The sequence below is a fragment of the Oncorhynchus nerka genome, linkage group LG6, assembly GCF_034236695.1.
Source record: "Oncorhynchus nerka isolate Pitt River linkage group LG6, Oner_Uvic_2.0, whole genome shotgun sequence".
Classification (NCBI taxonomy): Eukaryota; Metazoa; Chordata; class Actinopteri; order Salmoniformes; family Salmonidae; genus Oncorhynchus; species Oncorhynchus nerka.
In genome coordinates this window covers 50386511-50407254 of record NC_088401.1, presented here as the reverse complement: position 1 = coordinate 50407254, position 20744 = coordinate 50386511, and the positions used below count along the sequence as shown (strand labels likewise).

Genomic DNA, 20744 nt, shown 5'->3' with positions numbered 1-20744 from the left:
TCTCCAAGTTCTTCTTATTGGTGTCCTTCAGTAGTGGTTTCCTTGAAACAATTCAGCCATGAAGGCCTGATTCACAAAGTTTCCTCTGAACAGTTGATGTTAAGATGTGTCTGTTACTTGAACTCTGTGAAGCATTTATTTGGGCTGCAATCTGAGGTGCAGTTCTTCTAATGAACTGATCCTCTGCAGCAGAGGTATCTCTGGGGCTTCCTATCCTGTCGCGGTCCTCATGGGAGCCAGTTTCATAACGCTTGATGGTTTTTGCGACTGCACTTGAAGAAACTTTCAAAGTTCTTGACATTTTCCGGATGTGGTTTAATGTAGTTCTGTGCTCAGCTCTTTTGCCGTTACTTGCTCTCGGTTTATCATACAAAGCGTACATTTTATATATATATTTTTTAAATATTGTTTTTCTTCAGGATATGGGAAATTCTACTGCGACCTCATTTTCATATCAGGCACGTGGGGTCTCGACCACTGGGTTAGGGTTAGCCAACATGCTAAATAGTTGCAAAGTAGCTAAAAAGTAATAAGTAGTTGAAAAGTTGCAAAGTAGCTCAAATGTGAAAGTTGTCCCTGATGAGACTCGAACTCGCAACCTTTGGGTTGCTAGACATTCGCGGTATACGCCCCACCATCCAACCATCCTACATTTGTTTTTGCGTTAAGTAAGCATCTGTCTTATCTAACCACACAAAACGTAACATATCATATTCAATGGAGTGTCTTGGATTTACGTACAGAATAATACAAAATGCTCTGAGACCAGGTTGAGTGCTAGGAGTGTGGGATGTCAGGTCAGTTGTGTGTGTGTGAAGAAAATATCCTGCATGAATCACTACAGACCTCTTGCACTCACATAAGACATTATGAAGACCTTCAAGCGCCTCCTTGACCCCTTGCAGTTCACCTACAGCGGCAACAGGTCTGTGGACGACGCTATCAAAATGAGTCTCCAACAGTAGAGGCTGCTGAGGGGAGGACGGCTCATAATAATAGCTGGAATGGAGTCAATGGAATGATATCAACCACATGGAAACCACGTGTTTGATACTATTCCGTTTACCATTCCAGCCATCATTATGAGCCGTCCTCCCTTCAGCAGCCTCCACTACATCCTTTCGCACCGACAACCCAAGAACATACGCAAGGATACTGTTTGTGGATACTCTCATCCCAGAGCTGCTGCAAGACAAACGTACCCAGCTGAACATATCTGACTCCATCTGTCTGTGGATCACCAACTTCCTGACCAACACCTCTCTGTTGGACTCTTTGTCCCTCAGCACAGGAGCGCCGCAGGGTTGCGTACTCTCCCCCGTCCTCTACTAACTCTACACCAATGACTGCACCTCCAACAATGTATCTGTCAAACAGTAAAGTACTTAAGTAAAAATACCCCCAAAAACTACTTAAGTAGTACTTTCAAGTATCTGTACATTACAATATAATGTACTTTTTACTCCATACATTTTCCCTGACACCCAAAAGTACTCGTTACATTTGAATACTTAGCAGGACAGGAAAATGGTCCAATTCACATACTTTTCAAGAGAACATCCTTGGTCATCTAGAGATGCTCTGATCTGGTGGACTCACTGAACAGTGATACTTCACTTGTAAATTATGTCTGAGTGTTGAAGTGTGCCCTCGGCTATCTGTAAATACTAATGTAATTAAATTGTGCTATCTGGTTTGCTTAATATAAGGAATTTGAAATGATTTGCTGATGACGTCACCCTGGTCAGTCTCATCTCCAACGGTTATGAGTCCATGTACCGGAGAGAGGTTGACCGGATGGTGGCCTGGTGCGGTCACAATAACCTGGAGCTGACTTCAGGAAGCATCCCTCACCACCTCTTCCCCTTGAAATCAATGGCTCAGCTGTAAGAACGACAGAGTCATTCAAATTCCTGGGGACCATAATCTCCCAAGTGGGAGGACAACATAATAGCAGTCACGAAGAAGGCACACCAGCAGATGTACTTCTTGCGCCAGCTGAAGAAATTCAGACTCTCACAGACAATACTGATCCGGTTCTACCCGGCCATCATCAAGACCATCCTCACCTCCTCGATCACAGTCTAGTTCGGGAATGCGTCTACATGGTCTAAGGGCAAACTGCAATGGATTGTCCGGTCTGCTGAGAAGATCATCATCTGTAACCTGCCCTTCATTAAAGTCATGCACGACTCCAGGGCAAATAAAATCTAACTATTTGTCACGTGCCGAATACAACAGGTGTAGACCTTACTGTGAATGCTTACTTACAAGCCCTTAATCAACAGTGCAGTTCAAGAAGAAAATATTTACCAAATAAACTAAGGTAAAAAATAAAAGTAAAACAATAAAATAACAAGGCTATATACAGTGGGTACCAGTACCGAGTCAGTGTGCGGGGGTTAGTTGAGGTAATTTGTACATGTAGGTAAGGGTGAAGTGACTATGCATAGATAAAACAGACAGTAGCAGCAGTGTACAAAACAAATGGATGGGGGTCAATGTAATAGTCCAGTGGCCATTTGATTCATTGTTCATCAGTCTTATGGCTTGGGGGTAAACGCTGTTAAGGAGCCTTTTGGTCCTAGACTTGGCGCTCCGGTACCGCTTGCCTCTCGGTAGCAGAGAAAACAGTCTATGACTTGGGTGACTGGAGTCTCTGACAATTTTATGGGCTTTCCTCTGACACAGCCTATTATATAGGTCCTGGATGGCAGGAAGCTTGGCACCAGTGATGTACTGGGCCGTACACACTAACCTCTGTATCGCTTTACTGTCAGATGCCAAGCAGATGCCATACCAGGTGGGGATGCAACCGGTCGGGATCCTCTCGATGGTGCAGCTGTAGAACTTCTTGAGGAACTGGGGACATTTGGCCAAATCTTTTCATTCTCCTGATGGGAAAAGGTTTTGTCGTGCACTCTTCACGACTGTCTTGGTGTGTTTGGAACATGATAGTTCGTTAGTGATGTGGACACAAAGGAACTTGAAACTCTCGACCCGCTCCACTACAGCCCCGTCGATGTTAATGAGGGCCTGTTCGGCCGACCTTTTCCTGTCGTCCACGATCAGCTCCTTTGTCTTGCTCACATTGAGGGAGAGGTTGTTTTTCTGGCACCACACTGCCAGTCCTCTGAACACCTCCCTATAGGCTGTCTCATCGTTGTCGGTGATCAAGCCTACCACTGTTGTGTCGTCATCAAACTTAATGCTGGGTTTGGAGTTGTTTTTTGGCCACACAGTCATGGGTGAACAGGGAGTACAGAAGGGGACTAAGTACACACCCCTGAGGGTCCCCAGTGTTGAGGATCAGCGTGGCAGACGTGTTGATGCCTACTCTTACCACCTGGGGGCAGCCCGTCAGGATCCAGTTGCAGAGGGAGATGTTTAGTCCCAGAGTCCTTTGCTTAGTGATGAGCTTTGTGGATGCTATGGTGTTGAATGCTGAGCTGGTAGCGTGCAGGAAAGATCCTCGCTTACCCCTTTCACGCCCTCTGGGAAACAGTTCAGGCCAATCACGACCAAAAACTCCTGCCACCTGAACAGCTTTTCCCCCCACGCCGTGGCCCTTACCAACCAGCCACCTGTTCCACAATGATATTCCAGATCATAGACTATTCAGCATCAGACTATGCATCCTGCACTTCATCTGCACATTGCTCTTCACACTGCCCCAGACTGACTCCCACACATACCGCATATTTCCCCCACTGCACATCATCCTGTTAAAGTGTTTCTTTTCAATGTGTTTTATTAGTTTCTCTCCACGTAGAGTTATGATGTAGCTTACAGTGTTTATAATTTGCAAATAAATTCATTAAAAATCCTACAATGTGATTTTCTAGATTTCTTTTTCTCATTTTGTCTGTCATAGTTAAAGTGTACCTTGATGAAAATTACAGGCCTCTCATCTTTTTAAGTGGGAGAACTTGCACAATTGGTGGCTGACTAAATACTATTTTGCCCCACTGTATTTACATAAGTATTCAGACGCTTTGCTATGAGACTTGAAATTGATCATCCTTGAGACATTTCTTTTTGGAAAAGCACACACCTGTCTATATAAGGTCCCACAGTTGACAATGCATGTCAGAGCAAAAACCAAGCCACGAGGTCGAAGGAATTGTCCGTAGAGCTCCGAGACAGGATTGTGTCGAGGCACAGATCTGGGGAAGGGTACCAAAAAATGGCTGCTGCCTTGAAAGTCCCCAAGAACACAGTGGCTTCCATCATTCTTAAATGGAAGAAGTTTGGAACCACCTAGACTCTTCCTAAAGCTGGCCACCCGGCCAAACTGAGCAATCGGGGGATAAGGGCCTTGGTCAGGGAGGTGACCAAGAAGCTGATGGTCACTCTGATAGAGCTCCTGTGTTCCTCTGTGGAGATGGGAGAACCTTCCAGAAGGACAACCATCTCTGCAGCAATCCACCAATCAGGCCTTTATGGTAGTTGCCAGATGGAAGCCACTCCTCAGTAAAAGCACATGACAGTCCACTTGGAGTTTGCAAAAAGGCAACTAAAGGATGCAGACCATGAGAAACAAGATTATCTGGTCTGATGAAACCAATATTGAACTCTTTGGCCTGAATGCCAAGCATCACGTCTGGAGGAAACCTGGCACCATCCCAACGGTGAAGCATGGTGGTGGCAGCATCATGCTGTGGTGATGTTTTTCAGCGGCAAGGACTGGGAGACTAGTCTGGATCGCGGGAAAGATGAATGGAGCTAAATACAGAGAGATTTTTTATGAAATTCTGCTCCAGAGCACTCAGGACCTCAGACTGGGGCAAAGGTTCACCTTCCAACAGAACAACGGCCCTAAGAACACAGCCAAGACAACGCAGGAGTGCCTTCGGGACATGTGTCTGAAAGTCCTGGAGTGACCCAGCCAGAGCCCGGAATTGAATCCGATCGAACATCGCTAGAGGGGTCAAAGGGTCTGAATACTTTCCGAATGCACTGTATATTCTCTGTCAATATAATATGTCCATATGTTCTGTTTGTCTGTCTGATTATTGTCTGTCTAACTGCACCTTTTCACAGAGTCAAATTCCTGTCCAAGCAATGTGTTTCTGATAAGTGTCTCCGGGGACTGTGGTCTCTCGATGGGCTGCAACAGTGGAGTGGCAGCTCCACAGACAGCTGCACTGGTCTTGAACTAAGCTCATGAGGCATTTATAAATTATATTATTCTAGAATCAAATGGGTATATATCATTAATTCACAAGTCCAAAAATGTATGTCAGCAACTGCGACTTGCCCTTTTAAGGCCTGCTAGTACTGGTGCAGCAGGACCTCGTAGGACTCCATAGTATGACCAACACCACGACCACATTCACCAAGGTTTTCTCTTTTCTATGTGGTTGTCCGACTCTTCGTGCGTGTGTGTGTGCGAGGATGATGGTACACGTGTTCTTATCTCTTCTCTGTTTAGGAACGATTGAGCCCCTCTCCATATCTTCCCCGCAGACACACACACAAACTCTGTCTAACACACACACTTCCTTTCTGCTGAGCCGAGGAGTTTTACACCGCAGCAGACCACAGCAGGTGATTATTAAGCCACTTTTGCCTTCAATGCTTCTATCCCTCTGTGTGTGTGTGTGTGTGTGTGTGTGTGTGTGTGTGTGTGTGTGTGTGTGTGTGTGTGTGTGTGTGTGTGTGTGTGTGTTCGCTCCTACACCTGCGTGCATGTGTGTTATTACCAAACAAATCTACATTTAGGTGTTTGTACACACCACACAGTAGGAGTTTTGAGTCCAAACACCACGATCTGCATCCCATGCATCTTAACGGCATCTATCACAATAAACCTGTCAAAAGCACAGACAAATATAATGTACAGAATTTCTATGATGTGTAGAACCCCACTGGGCACACACTGTTTGAGTCAACGTTGTTCCCAATTTCAATGAAATTACATTAAACCAATGTGGAATAGACGTTGAATTGACGTCTGTGCCCAGTGGGATGTATTTGTCTATTGAGAGTAACAGGCTGACAGGCGTTGCGATGACTGCCACCTAGTGGTAAAACCAAGGTTGCATATGACAGTGTAATCCTCGAGACACAATTACATACCATTGTATGTGATGTGTCCTATCAACATTTATGCTCTTTATACAGCCTAAGGAATCATTAGGAAATCAAATTACATCTAACACAGAATGATATATAAAATATATTTGTGGCAGCATGGCCATTCCCCCAACCGTACATCATAATCAGTTAAAGACAAGTATCCAGTAAACAGAATGTGTGTATTATCTCCATTTCATTTGAGAAGCCTTTAGAGAATCAGGTCAGAATGTAAAAGCTACACGTCAGTTATACCTGTAGACAGAGAATGAGGAGATGAAAGCCACACATAAAGTACTCAGCCTTTGCATATCTCAGGTTATTTAATCATCTCTACAAAATATATCAGTCACAAACGTCCATCCATCTGAATGGCATGACTTCATAGATTGAGTCGATTCTACAGTGGAAGAACAGCTCAGACAATTGACTTCATGATTTGACTTGGATCAACAAAAAAACAAACATTTTCTGTAAACGTCACGACGAGGAACAGAAATATCAAAGTCTTTGGGATGGAGCTTTGTTTTCATATTTGGCTTGATGTCTAAAGATCAAGTAAAATGGCCTTGTGAAAACGACTTTGTTTTATCATCACGTAAAACATTATCACTTGATATCACCAACATGTTAGAGAGGCTTTCGGACAGAATGTTAGACAGGTTGTCAGACAGACAGGTTGTCACATCATTCAGGCCCACCTTTGTTTTTGACACTTGTCACATACAGAATAATCTCGGAAACCCAAAACTGAAATCTTGTGTCAGACGCTTGATTATGTTCTGGGGGCAGATGTGTTAGAAAAACACTAGAACGCGGAGGGGCCGCAGGCCGTTAACTCCTCTCCAGTTGCAATTTACAGGCAAGTCCATGGTCCAAATATCCCGTCCTCTTCCAAAAATGGAAGGCGGTAAAATCGTGATTTGTCCAAAATAATCAGCGACGAAAAATCTGTGCACCGGAATCAAAGTTCCTCGTTAGTCGTCGCATCCCACAGCCTGCTGACAGACACTAGGATACCAGTTAAGTGTGTCTGTCCACGAGAGATTAGACACAGAAAAGCGGGGGATTTTGAAGAACAGAGGTGATTTGACACAATCTCAATGAGCAGGATGTAGGTTAAAAGCATCCGTTTAGAGAAGCACAATGTCAAACTGGGCCATACACACAAACACACCCACATTTCGGCTAGTGCTTTAGTGTAGCTTTCCATTTCAGATGACTTTAGGCTGTGAGCACATATGAATGTTTTTGTCACGGGCAGGCAGCGTTTGATGACGTCATGAATGTTGGCCACTATAATCTCTCTGTAGGGAAGCATCATTTGATTGGCAGTCACAGTGGCTCATCATCTTGTCCTCTCTCTGATTGGCAGTCACAGTGGCCTATCATCTTGCCCTCTCTCTGATTGGCAGTCACAGTGGCCTATCATCTCTTCCTTCGGGGCTTACATTTCTGTCTGGATCAATAACTTCCTCTAGGAAGGCAACAGGAGTCAGACCTAGTCTGCCATTCACCTGAAACACACAGTCACTCAGTACGTTATCTACAGTACACCTGCCCTCACTTGAAACACACTGTTGTAATCTCATTTAGATATATGGGACACAGATCCACTCAAAGTATCTACAGTCGTGTCCAAACGTTTTGAGAATGACAAATATACATTTTCACAAAGTCTGCTGCCTCAGTTTGTATGATGGCAATTTGCATATACTCCAGAATGTTATGAAGAGTGATCAGATGAATTGCAATTAATTGCAAAGTCCCTCTTTGCCATGCAAATGAACTGAATCATCAAAAAACATTTCCACTGCATTTCAGCCCTGCCACAAAAGGACCAGCTGACATTATGTCAGTGATTCTCTCCTTAACACAGGTGTGAGTGTTGACGAGGACAAGGCTGGAGATCACTCTGTCATGCTGATTGAGTTTGAATAAAAGACTGGAAGCTTCAAAAAGGAGGGTTGTGCTTGGAATCATCGTTCTTCGTCTGTCAAACATGGTTACCTGCAAGGAAACGGATGCCATCATCATTGCTTTGCACAAAAAGGGCTTCACAGGCAAGGATATTGCTGCCAGTAAGATTGCACCTAAATCAACCATTTATCGGATCATCAAGAACTTCAAGGAGAGCGGTTCAATTGTTATGAAGGCTTCAGGGCGCCCAAGAAAGTCCAGCAAGCGCCAGGACCATCTCCTAAAGTTGATTCAGTTGCGAGATTGGGGCACCACCAGTGCATAGCTTGCTCAGGAATGGCAGCAGGCATCTGCAAGCACAGTGAGGCGAAGACTTTGAGGATGGACTGGTGTCAAGAAGAGCAGCAAAGAAGCCACTTCTCTCCAGGAAAAATATCAGGGACAGACTGATATTCTGCAAAAGGTACAGGGATTGGACTGCTGAGGACGGGGGTAAAGTCATTTTCTCTGATGAATCCCCTTTCCAATTGTTTGGGGCATCCGTAAAAAAGCTTGTCCGGAGAAGACAAGGTGAACACTACCATCAGTCCTGGGTCATGCCAACAGTAAAGCATCCTGAGAACATTCATGTGTGGGGTTGCTTCTTAGCCAAGGGAGTGGGCTCACTCACAATTTTGCCTAAGAACACAGCCATGAATAAAGAATGGTACCAACACATCCTCCGAGAGCAACTTCTCCCAACCATCCAGAAACAGTTTGGTGACGAACAATGCCTTTTCCAGCATGATGGAGCACCTTGCCATAAGGCAAAAGTGATAACTAAGTGGCTCGGGGAACAAAACATTGATATTTTGGGTCCATGGCCAGGAAACTCCCCAGACCTTAATCCCATTGAGAACTTGTGGTCAATCTTCAAGAGGTGGGTGGACAAACAAAAACCCACAAATTCTGACAAACTCCAAGCATTGATTATGCAAGAAGTTAATTGACGGCATGCCAGGACGGATTGCAGAGGTCTTGAAAAAGAAGGGTCAACACTGCAAATATTGACTCGTTGATTCAGCTTCATGTAATTGTCAATAAAAGCCTTTGACACTTATGAAATGCTTGTAATTATACTTCAGTATTCCATAGTAACATCTGACAAAAATATCTAAAGACACTGAAGCAGCAAACTTTGTGGAAATTAATATTTGTGTCATTCTCAAACTTTTGACTGCTGGTCTGGTATAAAAAAAGGTGCAAGCTACAAGCTGATTGCTGCATGTTCATTGGTAAATGACGGCTGGCTGGGATTGGCTCACCTCGGCCTCACAGAAGCCGTCGTTGCGGGGGTTGCCTAGCAACATGACAGTATCTCCCTCTCTCTGGGCCAGCTCTCCTAGGGTGGAGTTTAGGGCTGTCCACCAGAGGACTGTAGCTGCACGCCAATCATGCACATATGCATACACAGAGAGAACACACAGGTCACAAGCAAGCACACACACACACACACACACACACACATTAATACAGAAGCTTAGAAGAGGCGACTGTTAATATAGAAAATCACAAATGCATCACATTTCATTATTTCGTCATGCAAATTTCAATGAAACACAGTAACTGAAAAAGGCACACACCATTACCGTTTGAGCTTCTGAATCTGGTGAGAAAGGTTTCAACTGGACAGTGCGGTTGAAAATCTGCAGTAAAACATTGAAAGATGAAATGGTTGGGTCAGGGTAGGGTTGCTGTACAGAATTACTCCTCCTAGACGTCACAGACATTGCAACTTGATTACCTGTTGCTTGGTCTCACCCGTTCTCACCTATTCTCCCCACTCATGTGAGAGGTCACCAGGCTGCGGTCCTGGTCAATCGGGTGATAGCCATGCACCCTCACCCTTGTGCATGCACTGCTTCTAGCCTCTGATTGGCCAGCTAGTCCGACCTCTGCTCTCACCAGGGTGGTAAACTGAGTGTACAAGTACACATGCATGTCTGTAGAATTCACTGGTTGGGTGGAACCACTGTTTCAGTGTGTGGGCGGAGTCCAGTATATATAGTGAGAGCGAGAGAGAGAGAGAACGAGCGAGAGAAAAAATGTGGAGGAAGAGAGGGTGAGAGAAAGACAAAAAGACAGAAAGACAGAAAGAGAGAGAGAAAAAAGAAAAAATGGAGGAAGAGAGGGTGAAAGAGAAAGACAAAAAGACAGAAAGACAGAAAAAAGAGGAAGAGAGGGTGAGAGAAAGACAAAGAGAGAGAAAGACAGAAAGAGAGAGCGCGAGATGAGCACAGCATACGGAGACATTGGACTGTATAGAATGGACAACACCAAAACCCATTTATTTACATTCTACTGTATCCCAGGTGAGAGGCAGTAACCATACATAAAGGTTCCGTTGCTGCAGCCCAGCTCATCCAGCCAATCATGAGGCTGCTCTGTCCCACCATCCCGATGACCTCAACAGAGCCCACCTCAGCTGGAGGTTCTAAAGGGGCGGGACAAAAAACAATCAGACACCCATGTTTTCCATCAAGTGTACAGTAAACAGTGTATGTTGTCTGGGCTACTCTACCCGGCTCAGCTCTGGGTTTGGTTGCTTTAGCTTGTTCAGGTTGGCAGTCGGAGAGGAGCTTCTTGACACAATGGTCCTCATCAGGCAGTCATGTCCTCTCAGTGGGGGGCAGAGCAGAGGTGGAGGGGGCAGCTTTAGTGAGGGCTGTAGTTTGAAGGGTAATTGTTGGAGGGGCAGTTTGCAACGAGGTAGTGGTACTTCGTGCTTTAACAGTCCGAGCAGGGGCAGTAGTAGTAGTAGTAGAAGGGTAGCTGTTATGGGGGTATGCTTGGGTCGGTTGAGGGCAGCAAGGTTTGGGGTAACCTGGATAGTTTCCCTGACCTGGTGGGGGACTGGAGTAAACCTGGTGTCTGGTCTTGGAAGGGAGATCCTAGGGAGAAAAGGGGAAAAAGGGGGGTGACATATCTGTAAGGAGACTACATTGGGACTTTGTGAAAAAAATGTTAAATGTAAAATCATGAAACCTTCACTTGTCATTGAACAGAACATCAGTCAATCAAAACCAAATCATGACATCTTGGCCTGTCATTGGACACAACAGCTGTCAGTCAAAACAAATCCAACAATAAATCCTCTATTAGCTCTAAACAACCAACAGACACCCACAATTCTCCATTCACCCTCTCTGGTTCTTCTTTCTCAGAAGAACATTGTAATGGAGAGGAGGAGACAAACAGCCATTAGACAAAATACACTGACTGGAAATAACAAAAAAATAACAAATTACCATCAAAAAGATATACACTCACCACAAATACAGCTCACATTACAATAAAAAAGATATCCACTGACCACAAATACAGCTCTTTAGAGATTGTAATAAAAGCTCTCTTCTAATGTCTTTGAACAAACGTCACTAACGCTCTAACCAGGGAGCTGTGGTCTTATCAGATTAGAATGAAGTTTCTCCTTGACATTGGTCAGTTTTGTATTGGTAAGGCTTGGAATTCGGGGAAGGTATTAAGCTGATCCTAGATCTGTACAAAAGGATGACTTCTACCTAAATTAGTAACTCTCCAGACCTTCAGGTCTCCTCTTCCCCTTCCCCACCTAACAAAAGACACAGCCAGTGGGTTATCACATTATTACTGTGGTTAGTGAGAGAAGGATACTTTCTCTATTCGTACTTCTGCTCTCAGTGTGAGGTTCTCCCTCTTCATCTCCTCCACCTCCTCTTCACTTCGTTGGCTGCGTGTGCTGACCTCCTCTCAGCCTCCTCTCGCCTGACCTCAGACACACTCAGCTCACGGTGCCACCTCTGAGCCGGCACACACAGATTCTGTTCTGACCGGCCAAGAGGACACAGGAAGTAAACAGAGCTCACCTCCAATTGGTTCTTCTCCAGTTCGTCTCGTGACCTTCTGTGTTCTGCCCCCAACGACTTGATCTCCTCCATCAGTTCACTCTGTTCCACCTGTCACCTCTTCCAAGTGTTCCCTGGATACAGACATAAGTTAGCCATGCTACTACTACAATTACTACTGACAGAAACTCATCAGTGCCAACATACATAACCACACAACTCACACAAGTACAAAGATTTGCTCATACCTGTGCAGACTGCCCCAGGCGGATGGTCTTGTAGGAGTAGACCGTGGCCAGACTTCTCTGAACGACGTCATCATCCGTATTTTGGCGCAGCGACCCCGCTCTCTGTAGCCACACCCTCTATGTGTGTTGCCACGCCAACGTGGTTCTCAGAGTACCCGCTGGTCGTGACTCCGCCCCTGTGACAGTAGCTGATTCCGTAAAGGAGCGACGTCCATCTGCAACTGGTCTCTCTCTCGGCTGTGAGATGCTCTCTCTGTTCGCACAGAACAGCCATTGACTGAACCAACTGCTCTCGCTCTTCTTTAAACTGGTTGACCGGGTCTCTGTCTTCTGTTTGAAGGCAGTTTGTCTCGCTCCTGCTCCAGAAGGCTGAGTGTCTGTGTTAGCTAGTCTCTCTGTCCCTTTAAACCCCACATGGATTGCATCAACTGGTCTCGCTCCTCTTCTAGATTGTGGAGTGACTCGTTAGGTTGGTCTCTCATCTTCTTGACTGAAGAGAGACTGCGAGAGCTCGTCTCTCTCCTCCTGGAAACCAGACATTGGACTGAACTAGAAGGTCTCTCTCCTTGTAGAAACCAGACATTGGACGGAACTAGCTGGTCTCTCTCCTTGTAGAAAACAGACATTGACTGAACTAGCTGGTCTCTCTCCTCCTGGAGTCCAGACCTTGACGGAACTAGCTGGTCACTCTCCTCTTTTAAACCACACATTGACCATACCACCTTGTCTCTTATCTTTCAGACCTTGTAAACTGTACTTGCTCTTCTTTTAAACCGCAGAGTTCCTGATTGACCCGGTCGCGTTCTTCTTCCAGAACCCACACGGAGCTCGTTGGCCGGTGTTTCCCTGTCTGACACCTGAGTGAGAGGGGAAACCTGTTCCCTTCCCCCTTTGAGATCACTGAGACCCAATTCGCTCGCCGCTCTCCTCTCTCAGCATGGACACTAACTCTGTGGTCAAATGGCTGTCCTTTTGATCCCTAACTGACTCGGTCGTGTGGTCAACCTGTAGTTCACCACTATTCACCGACCCTGGCGTGTGATCACCTTGTAGACTGGTCACGAACCCTACCGAGGGTTGACCCTGTTGAGCGAACACTGACCCGACCGCATGCTCACCCTTTTGACCACACTCTGACTCAAACCATGGTCACCCTGTTGTAGACCAAGCTGACCGCTCTCAGTCAGTCTCTGCTGCAGCTCCATGATAGTGTTGAGGTCATCCTCGGTCTTCCTGGTTAGCTCGGTTATAAGACCTCCCTGCTCCTGGTTCTCCTGCTCCAGCTCTCCCTCTCTAGCTTCCTCTCACTATCCTTACTATCCCGGCTCTATATGTGGGGCAGGAGCTCCTTGATACGCCTGCCCTATGCCTTGGTTCTCCTGGTTCAAAGCTAGAGCTAGGTCATCCAGGGCTAAGGCATACAGGGTTAGGTCATTATCGGCTAAGACTAGGGTAGTATTATTCTGGGTTGGAGTTGTGGTAAGCTTTCTGCTAACCTGGGGAATTAGGTTATGAATTGGCACCCTGTTTTCCTGGGCATTTCCTGTCATGCTTTTCCCTCCTAGCTAGCACCCCCGCTCCGCCTCACAGGCCCCCCGTTTCTCCCTGCTTCCTGAGTTTACATTTCAGTCGGGCCTTCTCCTCGGTCACCCTGTGCAGCTGGTCCTGTGTGTGTCAGAGCATGCTCTCCAGCTGGTCCCTGTGGTCCCGGAGTGAGTCCACGTCGCCCCCATGCTCCAGTAAGCCTCTCTCAGTGCTTCAGTCTCCTCTCTCAGGTTGAGAGAGGGGAAGCCCCCAGGACCAAGACACCAGTCCCCCAGGCCCCAGTCTCAAACACACAAGCCAGCCACACTCTTTAGTTCCTCTGTAGTTAATCAGATCAACATTCCACTGTGCAGCTAAACCCATGACAATCCCACATTATAATCCATTGTACAATTTGCTTGTAATTGTACTCATTTTACATTCTTGAGGCCGAACTCTTCAACAATTTAGACTTAAGATCTACTACTGATTAAGAGTCAACTCCACATTAGCTTCAATGTCATCACTCACTGGGTCAGTGTTGTCCACGTGGCAGGGGACTGGTTGAGCCAGGGCAGGGGTGTTTGGCAGGGCGGTAGCCAGGCTGGGGCTGGAGTCCCTGGGCTGGCACCAGAGCTAGGGCTGGGGGTAGAGATGGGGGTCAGTAGAGCCCGGGCTGTGGTTGATCTGTCTCAGGGTGTGGCTGAGCCTCTTACAGTCTCTGGTTCTCCTCTTGCAGTTCCTCCACCTCCTCAGTCATGGAGCTCTCATTCAGCTGGAGCCTGTGGACCACCGTCCTCATTTCCTCCACCTTACACGACAGGAAGTGGCCATTCTGCTGCGCATCCTGCAGCTGTTCCAACAGCCCCCTCCGCTCCTCCAGCCCCTGCTCCTCCAACAGCCCAGAGGTCCTCCTGAAGGCTGAGGATGAAGCCGCTCCGTCTGTCCTCACCCCCCTCTCCCTCACGCGCTCTCTCTCCCCCTCTCTTTCTTCCTCTATGTCTATTTCATCCTCTCCCTGCTTCTGCTGGAGGTGCTGTCCGTAGCGTCTCCACTGTGTATTTTCCTCCTCACCCTCCCCATCCTCCTCCTCTCTTTCCGCCCTTGGGTGGGCCAGTCTTTGGGACTCTGTGTACCGTTGGCACCATGACAGGTTAGTTGAAGCTAGCTGCGTTGACAGTGGCTATGTTGGTGGATGAAGATACAGACATCTCCAGAACATGTCTCTCCAGCTGGTGGACTCTGGTCTGCAGGCCCTGCTCCTCGTCTCTGGCCAGGCCGAACTTGAGCTGCAGCTGGCTCTTAAAGTGCTCAAAGTACTGAGACTGGCAACCCATCTCCTTCTCTTTAGCCCGGAGCTGGGCCTGGCAGCACTGTAGCCTCTCCCTCCACACACACGATTCCTATGCTCCTTCTCCTGGTACTGGGAAGGACCGGTCATGATAGAACTATGACACAGTTACTCCTCACATCTGAGTAATGTCATACACATCTCATATAATGCAACAGAGAGGGAGACTACAGTCACAATAGCACTACACCTGAGAAATGCTAGATTTAAACCACACTCACAATACACTTACACAATAATTACACTTACACAATAATTACAGGCTTATACTACAATATACAGTACAGCTTACAGGACATATACATTTGAGTACTTCTCACTCTGTAAGTCTCATTGAAGCTAATATAAAGCTCAGTACAGTCTCTACTCACCATGAAGCGCACCTCCTCCCTGAGTACGTGGAGTCGCTGCATGCTGGGACAGTGGAGGACTGAGTGTGCTGTGAGGTCCTCCACCTTCTGTAGCAGGCTCTGCTCTGGCACCTCCAACTCTCTGCTCCAGCACAGGATGACAACATGACTCATTAGATCACATGACATTGTCATGCCATCGCACGATTAGCATCGCATCGCACGATTAGCATCGCATCGCACAATTAGCATCGCATCGCACAATTAGCATCGCATCGCACAATTAGCATCGCATCGCACAATTAGCACGATTAGCATCGCACGATTAGCATCGCACGATTAGCATCGCACGATTAGCATCGCACGATTAGCATCGCATCGCACGATTAGCATCGCATCGCACGATTAGCATCGCATCGCACAATTAGCATCGCATCGCACAATTAGCATCGCATCGCACAATTAGCATCGCATCGCACATTTAGCATAGCATCGCACATTTAGCATAGCATCGCACATTTAGCATAGCATCGCACGATTAGCATAGCATAACATCAGCATTAAACAGAGATGAGACCTCCTACTGTCAAATTATTTTTGCTAGTCATCTGTCCAAGAGAAAGTAGAAGTGTGCACACATACCTTACTGACGGCAATGTTAGAAATAAACCCCACAAACAGTGATACCATGCTAAAAGGCAAGAAACAGTCTTACTGTGTCAGCATTCCGTGTGATAAACTGCATGTTAGCACGACAGTGTGTGCAATGTGATATGGTTGTGGCCATATGTTGTAGCTGTGTGATGTGAGATCCCCGTGTCTCTGTCACCTGCTCCTCACCTGTTGTGCAGCAAGCTCTCAGACTCAGTAAAGGAGCTGACATTGTCTCTCAGGCTGTGCTCTAGAAGGTTCACTATATGGGTCAAAACCTGGAGGTCTGGGGTGCCAGCTGCACAGAACTGCACAACACAGCTGGAGAAGGAAGTATTTGTGTTGGGTTTGTTTTGTCAGGGTAACTGAAGTTAGACAAATACAGTCATGTGATAATAAACTCAGTAAAAAATGAAAATGTCTCTTTTTCAGGGCCCTGTCTTTCAAAGATAATTAATAAAAATCCAAATAACTACACAGATCTTTATTGTAAAGGGTTTAAACACTGTTTCCCATGCTTGTTCAATGAACCATAAACAATTAATGAACATGCACCGGTGGAACGGTCGTTAAGACACTAACAACTTACAGACGGTAGGCAATTAAGGTCACAGTAATGAAAACTTAGGACACTAAAGAGGCCTTTCTATTGATTCTGAAAAACACCAAAAGAAAGATGCCCCAGGGTCCCTGCTCATCTGCGTGAACGTGCCTTAGGCATGCTGCAAGGAGGCATAAGGACTGCAGATGTGGCCAGAGCAATAAATTGCAATGTCCGTACTGTGTGACGCCTAAGACAGCGCTACAGGGAGACAGGATGGACAGCTGATCGTCCTCACAGTGGCAGACCAGGTGTATCAACACCGGATCGGTACATCAGAACATCACACCTGCGGGACAGGTACAGGATGGCAACAACACCTGCCTGAGTTACACCAGGAACGCACAATCCCTCCATCAGTGCTCAGACTGTCTGCAAAAGGCTGAGAGAGGCTGGACTGAGGGCTTGTAGGCCTGTTGTAACGCAGGTCCTCACCAGACATCACCTGCAACAACCAGTGTGCACAAACCCACCGTCGCTGGAGCAGACAGGACTGACAAAAAGTGCTCTTCACTGATAAGTTGCGGTTCTGTCTCACCAGGGGTGATGGTCGGATTTGCGTTTATCGCCGAAGAAATTAGCGTTACACCGAGGCCTGTACTCTGGAGTGGGATCGATTTAGATGTGTAGGGTCTGTCATGGTCTGGGGTGGTGTGTCACAGCATCATCGTTGTCATTGCAGGTAATCTCAACGCTGTGCGTTACAGGGAAGACATCCTCCTCCCTCATGTGGTACCCTTCCTGTAGGCTCATCCTGACATGACCCTCCAGCATGACAATGCCACCAGCCATACGGCTCATTCTGTGTGTGATTTCCTGCAAGACAGGAATGTCAGTGTTCTGCCATGGCCAGCGAAGAGCCCATTGAGCAGGTCTGGAACCTGTTGGATCGGAGGGTGAGGGCTAGGGCCATTCCCCCCAGAAATGTCCGGGAACTTGCAGGTGCCTTGGTGGAAGAGTGGGGTAAGAGTGGGGAAGAGTGGGGTCTCACAGCAAGAACTGGCACATCTGGTGCAGTCCATGAGGAGGAGATGCACTGCAGTAATTAATGCAGCTGGTGGCCACACCAGATATTGACTGTACCTTTTGATTTTGACCCCCCCTTTGTTCAAGGACACATTATTCAATTTCTGTTAGTCACATGTCTGTGGAACTTGTTCAGTTTATGTCTCAGTTGTTGAATCGTGTTATGTTCATACAAATACACTGCTCCAAAAAATAAAGGGAACACTTAAACAACACAATGTAACTCCAAGTCAATCACACTTCAGTGAAATCAAACTGTCCACTTAGGAAGCAACACTGATTGACAATAAATTTCACATGCTGTTGTGCAAATGGAATAGACAACAGGTGGAAATTATAGGCAAGACACCCCCAATAAAGGAGTGGTTCTGCAGGTGGGGACCACAGACCACTTCTCAGTTCCTATGCTTCCTGGCTGATGTTTTGGTCACTTTTGAATGCTGGCGGTGCTTTCACTCTAGTGGTAGCATGAGACGGAGTCTACAACCCACACAAGTGGCTCAGGTAGTGCAGCTCATCCAGGATGGAACATCAATGCGAGCTGTGGCAAGAAGGTTTGCTGTGTCTGTCAGCGTAGTGTCCAGAGCATGGAGGCACTACCAGGAGACAGGCCAGTACATCAGGAGACGTGGAGGAGGCCGTAGGAGGGCAACAACCTAGCAGCAGGACCGCTACCTACATTTACATTACATTTAAGTCATTTAGCAGACGCTCTTATCCAGAGCGACTTACAAATTGGTGCGTTCACCTTAAGACATCCAGTGGAACAGCCACTTTACAATAGTGCATCTAAATATTTTAAGGGGGGTGAGAAGGATTACTTTATCCTATCCTAGGTATTCCTGAAAGAGGTGGGGTTTCAGGTGTCTCCGGAAGGTGGTGATTGACTCCGCTGTCCTGGCGTCGTGAGGGAGTTTGTTCCACCATTGGGGGGCCAGAGCAGCGAACAGTTTTGACTGGGCTGCGCAGGAACTGTACTTCCTCAGTGGTAGGGAGGCGAGCAGGCCAGAGGTGGATGAACGCAGTGCCCTTGTTTGGGTGTAGGGACTGATCAGAGCCTGGAGGTACTGAGGTGCCGTTCCCCTCACAGCTCTGTAGGCAAGCACCATGGTCTCGTAGCGGATGCGAGCTTCAACTGGAAGCCAGTGGAGAGAGCGGAGGAGCGGGGTGACGTGAGAGAACTTGGGAAGGTTGAACACCAGACGGGCTGCGGCGTTCTGGATGAGTTGTAGGGGTTTAATGGCACAGGCAGGGAGCCCAGCCAACAGCGAGTTGCAGTAATCCAGACGGGAGATGACAAGTGCCTGGATTAGGACCTGCGCTGCTTCCTGTGTGAGGCAGGGTCGTACTCTGCGGATGTTGTAGAGCATGAACCTACAAGAACGGGCCACCGCCTTGATGTTAGTTGAGAACGACAGGGTGTTGTCCAGGATCACGCCAAGGTTCTTAGCGCTCTGGGAGGAGGACACAATGGAGTTGTCAACCGTGATGGCGAGATCATACCTCCGCCTTTGTGCAAGGAGTAACAGGAGGAGCACTGCCAGAGCCCTGCAAAATGACCTCCAGCAGGCCACAAATGTGCATGTGTCTGCTCAAACGGTCAGAAACAGACTCCATGAGGGTGGTATGAGGGCCCGACGTCCACAGGTGGGGGTTGTGCTTACAGCCCAACACCGTGCAGGACGTTTGGCATTTGCCAGAGAACACCAAGATTGGCAAATTCGCCACTGGCGCCCTGTGCTCTTCACAGATGAGAGCAGGTTCACACTGAGCACATGTGACAGACGTGACAGAGTCTGGAGACGCTGTGGAGAACGTTCTGCTGCCTGCAACATCCTCCAGCATGACCGGTTTGGCGGTGGGTCAGTCATGGTGTGGGGTGGCATTTCTTTGGGGGCCCTCCATGTGCTCGCCAGAGGTAGCCTGACTGCCATTAGGTACCGAGATGAGATCATCAGACCCCTTGTGAGACCGTATGCTGGTGCGGTTGGCCCTGGGTTCCTCCTAATGCAAGACAATGCTAGACCTCATGTGGCTGGAGTGTCAGCAGTTCCTGCAAGAGGAAGGCATTGATGCTATGGACTGGCCAGCCCGTTCCCCAGACCTGAATCCAATTGAGCACATCTGGGACATCATGTCTCGCTCCATCCACCAACGCCACATTGCACCACAGACTGTCCAGGAGTTGGCGGATGCTTTAGTCCAGGTCTGGGAGGAGATCCCTCAGGAGACCATCCTCCACCTCAACAGGAGCATGCCCAGGCGTTGTAGGGAGGTCATACAGGCACGTGGAGGCCACACACACTACTGAGCCTCATTTTGACTTGTTTTATGGACATTACATCAAAGTTGGATCAGCCTGTAGTGTGGTTTTCCACTTTAATTTTGAGTGTGACTCCAAATCCAGACCTCCATGGGTTGATAAATTTGATTTCCATTGATAATTTTTGTGTGATTTTGTTGTCAGCACATTCAACTATGTAAAGAAAAAAGTATTTAATAAGAATATTTCATTCATTCAGATCTAGGATGTGTTATTTTAGTGTTCCCTTTATTTTATTTATTTTTTGGGCAGTGTATTTACACATGTTAAGTTTGCTGAAATTAAATGCAGTTGACAGTGAGAGGAGGTTTCTTTTTTTGCTGAGTTTATAAAGTCACTTACCTATTGACGATTCTTTGTGTTTCACAGACCGGTGACACATTCTGTCCCCGTAGTCCTCTGGTGTCGCTCTACTCCGGAGTACAGAGCTTTCACTTCTTGCTCATTGAACTTTGGCCATGACAGCAGTTTCGCCAGCTGTTTCCATGGAGACCCTCCTGCACTGAGCTTTCTGGGAATGCCCAGGACTTGGCTCGTCTGTTTGGAAATCGTCCTGCTTTTTTGAATCAACTCTTTCTCCTTCCTCCACTACGATTGCACTCTTTCGTTGTCTGGCTCTAAATCCATCTGAGGCACTGTCTCCATCTCAGTTCCTCTGTTCCTTTATTGACCTGCTTCAGAGTTCCAGTTACAATGTTCTTGCTTTTTAGAACTCACGTTAGAGTTTGGCTAAATGTTCCACTTCCAAAAATGGTAGGGGACATTTCCGTTATAAAAAAAAAAAAATCTCTGATATACCTCTTTTACAT

At 47.0% G+C, this 20744-nt stretch overlaps 1 long non-coding RNA gene across 1 annotated transcript; it reads right to left on the bottom strand.

Moving 5' to 3' along the window:
* Positions 1–6842: 6842 nt before the first annotated feature.
* LOC115130559 (uncharacterized) lies at positions 6843–18391 on the bottom strand. Its single transcript, XR_003863807.2, has 9 exons — positions 15356–18391; positions 12110–15056; positions 11883–11995; positions 10559–10928; positions 10370–10471; positions 9809–10009; positions 9621–9683; positions 9303–9418; positions 6843–7595 (listed from the first exon to the last, which is right to left on the bottom strand). It is a non-coding gene; the product is annotated as an uncharacterized LOC115130559 (long non-coding RNA).
* Between the last annotated feature and the right edge of the window lie 2353 nt (positions 18392–20744).